Source organism: Chiloscyllium punctatum, chromosome 34 (genome assembly GCF_047496795.1).
Source record: "Chiloscyllium punctatum isolate Juve2018m chromosome 34, sChiPun1.3, whole genome shotgun sequence".
NCBI lineage: Eukaryota > Metazoa > Chordata > Chondrichthyes > Orectolobiformes > Hemiscylliidae > Chiloscyllium > Chiloscyllium punctatum.
Window position 1 is genome coordinate 51,002,943 of NC_092772.1, and position 8,253 is coordinate 51,011,195.

Here is an 8,253-nt window from a genome sequence, read left to right on the forward strand (position 1 = left end):
TATCAGTGTGGTACAGTGAGGGGTGTGGGGTACATCAGAGTGTTACAGTGAGGGGTGTGGGGTATATCAGTGTGTTACAGTGAGGGGTGTGGGGTATATCAGTGTGTTACAGTGAGGGGTGTGGGGTATATCAGTGTGTTACAGTGAGGGGTGTGGGGTACATCAGAGTGTTACAGTGAGGGGTGTGGGGTATATCAGTGTGTTACAGTGAGGGGTGTGGGCTATATCAGTGTGTTACAGTGATGAGTGTGGGGTATATCAGGGCGTTACAGTGAGGTGTGTGGGGTATATCAGTGTGTTACAGTGAGGGGTGTGGGGTATATCAGTGTGGTACAGTGAGGAGTGTGGGGTATATCAGAGTGTTACAGTGAGGGGTGTGGGGTATATCATTGTGTTACAGTTAGGGGTGTGGGATATATCAGTGTGTTTCAGTGAGGAATGTGGGTTGCACCAGTGTGTAACAGTGAGGGGTGTGGGGTAAATCAGTGTGTTACGCTGAGGGGTGTGGGGTATATCAGAGTGTTACAGTGAGGGGTGTGGGGAAGATCAGTGTGTTACAGTGAGGGGTAGGAGGTATATCAGTTGGTTAAAGTGAGGGGTGTGGGGTATATCAGTGTGTGTTACAGTGAGGGGTGTGGGTTATATCATTGTGTTACAGTTAGGGGTGTGGGATATATCAGTGTGTTTCAGTGAGGAATGTGGGGTGCACCAGTGTGTAACAGTGAGGGGTGTGGGGTAAATCAGTGTGTTACAGTGAGGGGTGTGGGATATATATGGGAGTGTTTCAGTGAGGGGTGTGGGGTATATCAGTGTGTTACAGTGAGGGGTGTGGAATATATCAGTGTGTTACAGTGAGGGGTGTGGGGTATATCAGTGTGTTACAGTGAGGGGTGTGGAATATATCAGTGTGTTACGCTGAGGGGTGTGGGGTATATCAGTGTGTTACAGTGAGGGGTGTGGGGTATATCAGTGTGTTACAGTGAGGGGTGTGGTGTATATCAGTGTGTTACGCTGAGGGGTGTGGGGTATATCAGTGTGTTACAGTGAGGGGTGTGGGATATATCAGTGTGTTACACTGAGGTGTGTGGGGTATATCAGTGTGTTTCAGTGAGGGGTGTGGGATATATCAGAGTGTGTTAAAGTGAGGGGTGCGGGGTATATCAGAGTGTGTTACAGTGAGGGGTGTGGGGTATATCAGAGTGTTACAGTGAGGGGTGTGGTGTATATTAGTGTGTTACAGTGAGGGGTGTGGTGTATATCAGTGTGTTACAGTGAGGGGTGTGGGATATATCAGTGTGACAGTGAGGGTGTGGGATATATGAGGTTGCGTTACAGTGAGGGGTGCGAGATATATCAGTGTGTTACAGTGAGGGGTGTGGGGTATATCAGAGTGTGTTAAAATGAGGGGTGCGGGGTATATCAGAGTGTGTTACAGTGAGGGGTGTGGGGTATATCAGAGTGTTACAGTGAGGGGTGTGGGGTATATCATTGTGTTACAGTTAGGGGTGTGGGATATATCAGTGTGTTTCAGTGAGGAATGTGGGTTGCACCAGTGTGTAACAGTGAGGGGTGTGGGGTAAATCAGTGTGTTACGCTGAGGGGTGTGCGGTATATCAGTGTGTTACAGTGAGGGGTGTGGGGTATATCAGTGTGTTACAGTGAGGGGTAGGAGGTATATCAGTTGGTTAAAGTGAGGGGTGTGGGGTATATCAGTGTGTGTTACAGTGAGGGGTGTGGGTTATATCATTGTGTTACAGTTAGGGGTGTGGGATATATCAGTGTGTTTCAGTGAGGAATGTGGGGTGCACCAGTGTGTAACAGTGAGGGGTGTGGGGTAAATCAGTGTGTTACAGTGAGGGGTGTGGGATATATATGGGAGTGTTTCAGTGAGGGGTGTGGGGTATATCAGTGTGTTACAGTGAGGGGTGTGGAATATATCAGTGTGTTACAGTGAGGGGTGTGGGGTATATCAGTGTGTTACAGTGAGGGGTGTGGGATATATCAGAGTGTTACAGTGAGGGGTGTGGGGTATATCAGTGTGTTACAGTGAGGGGTGGGAGGTATATCAGTGTGTTACAGTGAGGGGTGTGGGGTATATCAGTGTGTTACAGTGAGGGGTGTGGGATATATCAGAGTGTTTTACACTGAGGTGTGTGGGGTATATCAGTGTGTTTCAGTGAGGGGTGTGGGATATATCAGAGTGTGTTAAAGTGAGGGGTGCGGGGTATATCAGAGTGTGTTACAGTGAGGGGTGTGGGGTATATCAGAGTGTTACAGTGAGGGGTGTGGTGTATATCAGTGTGTTACAGTGAGGGGTGTGGTGTATATCAGTGTGTTACAGTGAGGGGTGTGGGATATATCAGTGTGACAGTGAGGGTGTGGGATATATCAGGTTGCGTTACAGTGAGGGGTGCGAGATATATCAGTGTGTTACAGTGAGGGGTGTGGGGTATATCAGAGTGTGTTAAAATGAGGGGTGCGGGGTATATCAGAGTGTGTTACAGTGAGGGGTGTGGGGTATATCAGAGTGTTACAGTGAGGGGTGTGGTGTATATCAGTGTGTTACAGTGAGGGGTGTGGGATATATCAGTGTTACAGTGAGGGGTGTGGGATATATCAGGTTGCGTGACAGTGAGGGGTGCGAGATATATCAGTGTGTTACAGTGAGGGGTGTGGGGTATGTCAGGATGTGTTACAGTGAGGGGTCTGGAGTATATCAGTGTGTTACAGTGAGGGGTGGGGTGTATATCAGCGTGTTACACTGAGGGGTGTGGGGTATATCAGTGTGTTACATTGAGGGATGTGGGGTATATAAGTGTGCTACAGTAAGGGGTGTGGGATATTTTCAGTGTGTTACAGTGAGGGGTATGGGATATATCAGAGTGTGTTACAGTGAGGGGTGTGCGATATATCAGTGTGTTACAGTGAGGGGTGTGGGATATATCAGTGTGTTACACTGAGGTGTGTGGGGTATATCAGTGTGTTACAGTGAGGGGTGTGGGGTATATCCGTGTGTTACAGTGAGGGTTGTGGGATATATCAGTGTGTTACACTGAGGTGTGTGGGGTATATCAGTGTGTTACAGTGAGGGGTCTGGGCTATATCGGTGTGTTACAGTGAGGGGTGTGGGGTATATCAGTGTGTTACATTGAGGGTTGTGGGGTATATCAGTGAGTTACAGTGAGGGGTGTGGGGTGTATCAGGGTGTTACAGTGAGGGGGGTGGGGTATATCAGTGTGTTACAGTGAGGTGTGTGGGGTATATCAGTGTGTTACAGTGAGGGGTGTGGGATATATCAGTGTGACAGTGAGGGGTGTGGGATATATCAGGTTGCGTGACAGTGAGGGGTGCGAGATATATCAGTGTGTTACAGTGAGGGGTGTGGGGTATATCAGGGTGTGTTACAGTGAGGGGTCTGGGGTATATCAGTGTGTTACAGTGAGGGGTGGGGTGTATATCAGCGTGTTACACTGAGGGTTTTGGGTTTATCAGTGTGTTACATTGAGGGATGTGGGGTATATAAGTGTGCTACAGTAAGGGGTGTGGGATATTTTCAGTGTGTTACAGTGAGGAGTATGGGATATATCAGAGTGTGTTACAGTGAGGGGTGTGCGATATATCAGTGTGTTACAGTGAGGGGTGTGGGATATATCAGTGTGTTACACTGAGGTGTGTGGGGTATATCAGTGTGTTACAGTGAGGGGTGTGGGGTATATCAGTGTGTTACAGTGAGGGGTGTGGGATATATCAGTGTGTTACACTGAGGTGTGTCGGGTATATCAGTGTGTTACAGTGAAGGGTGTGGGATATATCAGTGTGTTACACTGAGGTGTGTGGGGTATATCAGTGTGTTACAGTGAGGGGTGTGGGGTATATCAGGGTGTTACAGTGAGGGGTGTGGGGTATATCAGGGTGTTACAGTGAGGGGTGTGGGGTACATCAGAGTGTTACAGTGAGGGGTGTGGGGTATATCAGTGTGTTACAGTGAGGGGTGTGGTGTATATCAGGGTGTTACAGTGAGGGGTGTGGGGTATATCAGTGTGTTACAGTGAGGGGTGTGGGGTACATCAGAGTGTTACAGTGAGGGGTGTGGGGTATATCAGTGTGTTACAGTGAGGGGTGTGGGGTATATCAGTGTGTTACAGTGAGGGGTGTGGGGTATATCAGAGTGTGTTACAGTGAGGGGTGCGGTGTATATCAGTGTGTTACAGTGAGGTGTGTGGGATATATCAGTGTGTTACAGTGAGGGGTGTGGGGTATATCAGAGTGTGTTACAGTGAGGTGTGTGGGGTATATCAGTGTGTTACAGTGAGGGGTGTGGGGTACATCAGAGTGTGTTACAGTGAGGGGTGTGGGGTATATCAGCGCGTTACAGTGAGGGGTGTGGGGTATATCAGTGTGTTACAGTGAGGGGTGTGGAGTACATCAGAGTGTTAGAGTGAGGGGTGTGGGGTATATCAGTGTGTTACAGTGAGGGGTCTGGGGTATATCAGTGTGTTACAGTGAGGGGTGTGGGGTATATCAGTGTGTTACAGTGAGGGGTGAGGGTTATATCAGAGTGTGTTACAGTGAGGGGTGTGGGATATATCAGTGTGTTACAGTGAGGGGTGTGGGGTATATCAGTGTGTTACAGTGAGGGGTGTGGGGTATATCAGTGTGTTACAGTGAGGGGTGTGGGGTATATCAGTGTGTTACAGTGAGGGGTGAGGGTTATATCAGTGTGTTACAGTGAGGGGTGTGGTGTATATCAGTGTGTTACAGGGAAGGGGTGTGGGGTGGATCAGTGTGTTACAGTGAGGGGTGTGGGGTACATCAGAGTGGTACAGTGAGGGGTGTGGGGTATATCAGGGTGTTACAGTGAGGGGTGAGGGTTATATCAGAGTGTTACAGTGAGGGGTGTGCGATATATCAGTGTGTTACAGTGAGGGGTGTGGGATATATCAGTGTGTTACACTGAGGTGTGTGGGGTATATCAGTGTGTTACAGTGAGGGGTGTGTGGTATATCAGTGTGTTACAGTGAGGGGTGTGGGGTATATCAGTGTGTTACACTGAGGTGTGTGGGGTATATCAGTGTGTTACACTGAGGTGTGTGGGGTATATCAGTGTGTTTCTGTGAGGGGTGTGGGGTATATCAGAGTGTTACAGTGAGGGGTGTGGGGTATATCAGTGTGTTACAGTGAGGGGTGTGGGGTATATCAGTGTGTTACAGTGAGGGGTCTGGGCTATATCGGTGTGTTACAGTGAGGGGTGTGGGGTGTATCAGGGTGTTACAGTGAGGGGGGTGGGGTATATCAGTGTGTTACAGTGAGGTGTGTGGGGTACATCAGTGTGTTACAGTGAGGGGTGTGGGGTATATCAGTGTGTTACAGTGAGGGGTGTGGGGTATATCAGTGTGTTACAGTGAGGGGTGTGGGGTATATCAGTGTGTTACAGTGAGGGGTGTGGGATATATCAGTGTGTTACACTGAGGTGTGTGGGGTATATCAGTGTGTTACAGTGAGGGGTGTGGGGTATATCAGTGTGTTACAGTGAGGGGTGTGGAGTACATCAGAGTGTTACAGTGAGGGGTGTGGGGTATATCAGTGTGTTACAGTGAGGGGTCTGGGGTATATCAGTGTGTTACAGTGAGGGGTGTGGGGTATATCAGCGTGTTACAGTGAGGGGTGAGGGTTATATCAGAGTGTGTTACAGTGAGGGGTGTGGGATATATCAGTGTGTTACAGTGAGGGGTGTGGGGTATATCAGTGTGTTACAGTGAGGGGTGTGGGGTATATCAGTGTGTTACAGTGAGGGGTGTGGGGTATATCAGTGTGTTACAGTGAGGGGTGAGGGTTATATCAGTGTGTTACAGTGAGGGGTGTGGTGTATATTAGTGTGTTACAGGGAAGGGTGTGGGGTGGATCAGTGTGTTACAGTGAGGGGTGTGGGGTACATCAGAGTGTTACAGTGAGGGGTGTGGGGTATATCAGGGTGTTACAGTGAGGGGTGAGGGTTATATCAGAGTGTTACAGTGAGGGGTGTGCGATATATCAGTGTGTTACAGTGAGGGGTGTTGGATATATCAGTGTGTTACACTGAGGTGTGTGGGGTATATCAGTGTGTTACAGTGAGGGGTGTGGGATATATCAGTGTGTTACACTGAGGTGTGTGGGGTATATCAGTGTGTTACAGTGAGGGGTGTGGGATATATCAGTGTGTTACAGTGAGGGGTGTGGGATATATCAGTGTGTTACACTGAGGTGTGTGGGGTATATCAGTGTGTTTCTGTGAGGGGTGTGGGGCATATCAGTGTGTTACAGTGAGGGGCGTGGGGTACATCAGAGTGTTACAGTGAGGGGTGTGGGGTATAACAGTGTGTTACAGTGAGGGGTGTGGGGTATATCAGTGTGTTACAGTGAGGGGTCTGGGCTATATCGGTGTGTTACAGTGAGGGGTGTGGGGTATATCAGTGTGTTACATTGAGGGGTGTGGGGTATATCAGTGAGTTACAGTGAGGGGTGTGGGGTGTATCAGGGTGTTACAGTGAGGGGTGTGGGATATATCAGTGTGTTACAGTGAGGGGTGTGGGGTGTATCAGTGTGTTACAGTGAGGGGTGTGGGGTGTATCAGGGTGTTACAGTGAGGGGTGTGGGATATATCAGTGTGTTACAGTGAGGGGTGTGGGGTGTATCAGTGTGTTACAGTGAGGGGTGTGGGGTGTATCAGTGTGTTACAGTGAGGGGTGTGGGGTATATCAGAGTGTTACAGTGAGGGGTGTGGGGTGTATCAGTGTGTTACAGTGAGGGGAGTGGGGTATATCAGTGTGTTACAGTGAGGGGTGTGGGATATATCAGTGTGTTACAGTGAGGGGTGTGGGGTATATCAGTGTGTTACAGTGAGAGGTGTGGGGTATATCAGTGTGTTACAGTGAGGGGAGTGGAGTATATCAGTGTGTTACACTGAGGTGTGTGGGGTATATCAGTGTGTTACAGTGAGGGGTGTGGGGTATATCAGTGTGTTACAGTGAGGGGTGTGGGGTATATCAGCGTGTTACAGTGAGGGGTGTGGGGTATATCAGTGTGTTACAGTGAGGGGTGTCAGGTATATCAGTGTGTTACAGTGAGGGGTGTCAGGTATATCAGTGTGTTACAGTGAGGATTGTCGGATATATCAGAGTGTTACAGTGAGGGGTGTGGGGTATATCAGTGTGTTACAGTGAGGGGTGTGGGGTATATCAGTGTGTTACAGTGAGGGGTGAGGGTTATTTCAGAGTGTTACAGTGAGGGGTGTGGGGTATATCAGTGTGTGTTACAGTGAGGGGTGAGGGTTATTTCAGAGTGTTTCAGTGAGGGGTGTGATTAGGTTTATCATCATTATAATGATTGTTTTCTTTCCCGTTCAGCCGTTCCTCGTTATCCGAGAGACCTCCCTATCCCTCTGTTTCCCTCTCCCATGAACCGATTTATTTTTCTGATTTTGTGTGTAATGTATCCGTGCTCACGGTTGCAGACGGTCAGGAGTTGTGTGATTTCGGTCTGAACCAGTCTGACCAGATTCTGAGCTGGTATTGTCGCTGCAGACTCCATGCTCTATTTTATCCGAATGTGGAACGTGTCTGTTGGTCCGTCCTCATTGTCATAGAGCCATCTCTTTCACACCTACCCTTGGGGATGGCCCTTTGGACGGCCATTGTCCCTCCCTCCGTCCCTCCCAATTCTCCTTCTGTGGTTTCCTTGCTCCGATCTCCCTGTCTCTGAGAGAGGCATCATTTCTGAAAGGTTATAGAGAAATCCCTGGGAACTCCAGAGTGGGGAACCTTACGTCCGCGATGGGTAAGTTGTTCGAGGGGATTCTGACAGACAGGATCCCCTGGCATTTGGGGAGGCAAGGACTCATTTGGGATAGCCCGGCTTTGTGTGTGGGAAATCATATCTGATGGGATTTTTGAAAAGTTGACCAAGGAAGTTGATCCAGTGCGGGAGACGTTGTCTCCATGGACTTCAGTAAGGCCTTTGATCAGATACCGCACGGTGGGTTGCCGAGTCTGGTTAAATCTCACGGGATGCAGAAAGAGCCAGCCAACTGGATACAAAGTTAGCTTGACCGTCGAAGATAGAGGGTGGTGTTTCAGACTCGAGGCCTGTGACCAGCGATCGGCCACAGGTATCGGTGCTGGGTCCACTGTTATTCGTCATTTGGAGAAATGGTTCGTTTGGGAAGGTGGGAGATATGGTTAGTGCGTTTGTGGATTGGTGGTGTGGTGGACAGTGAAG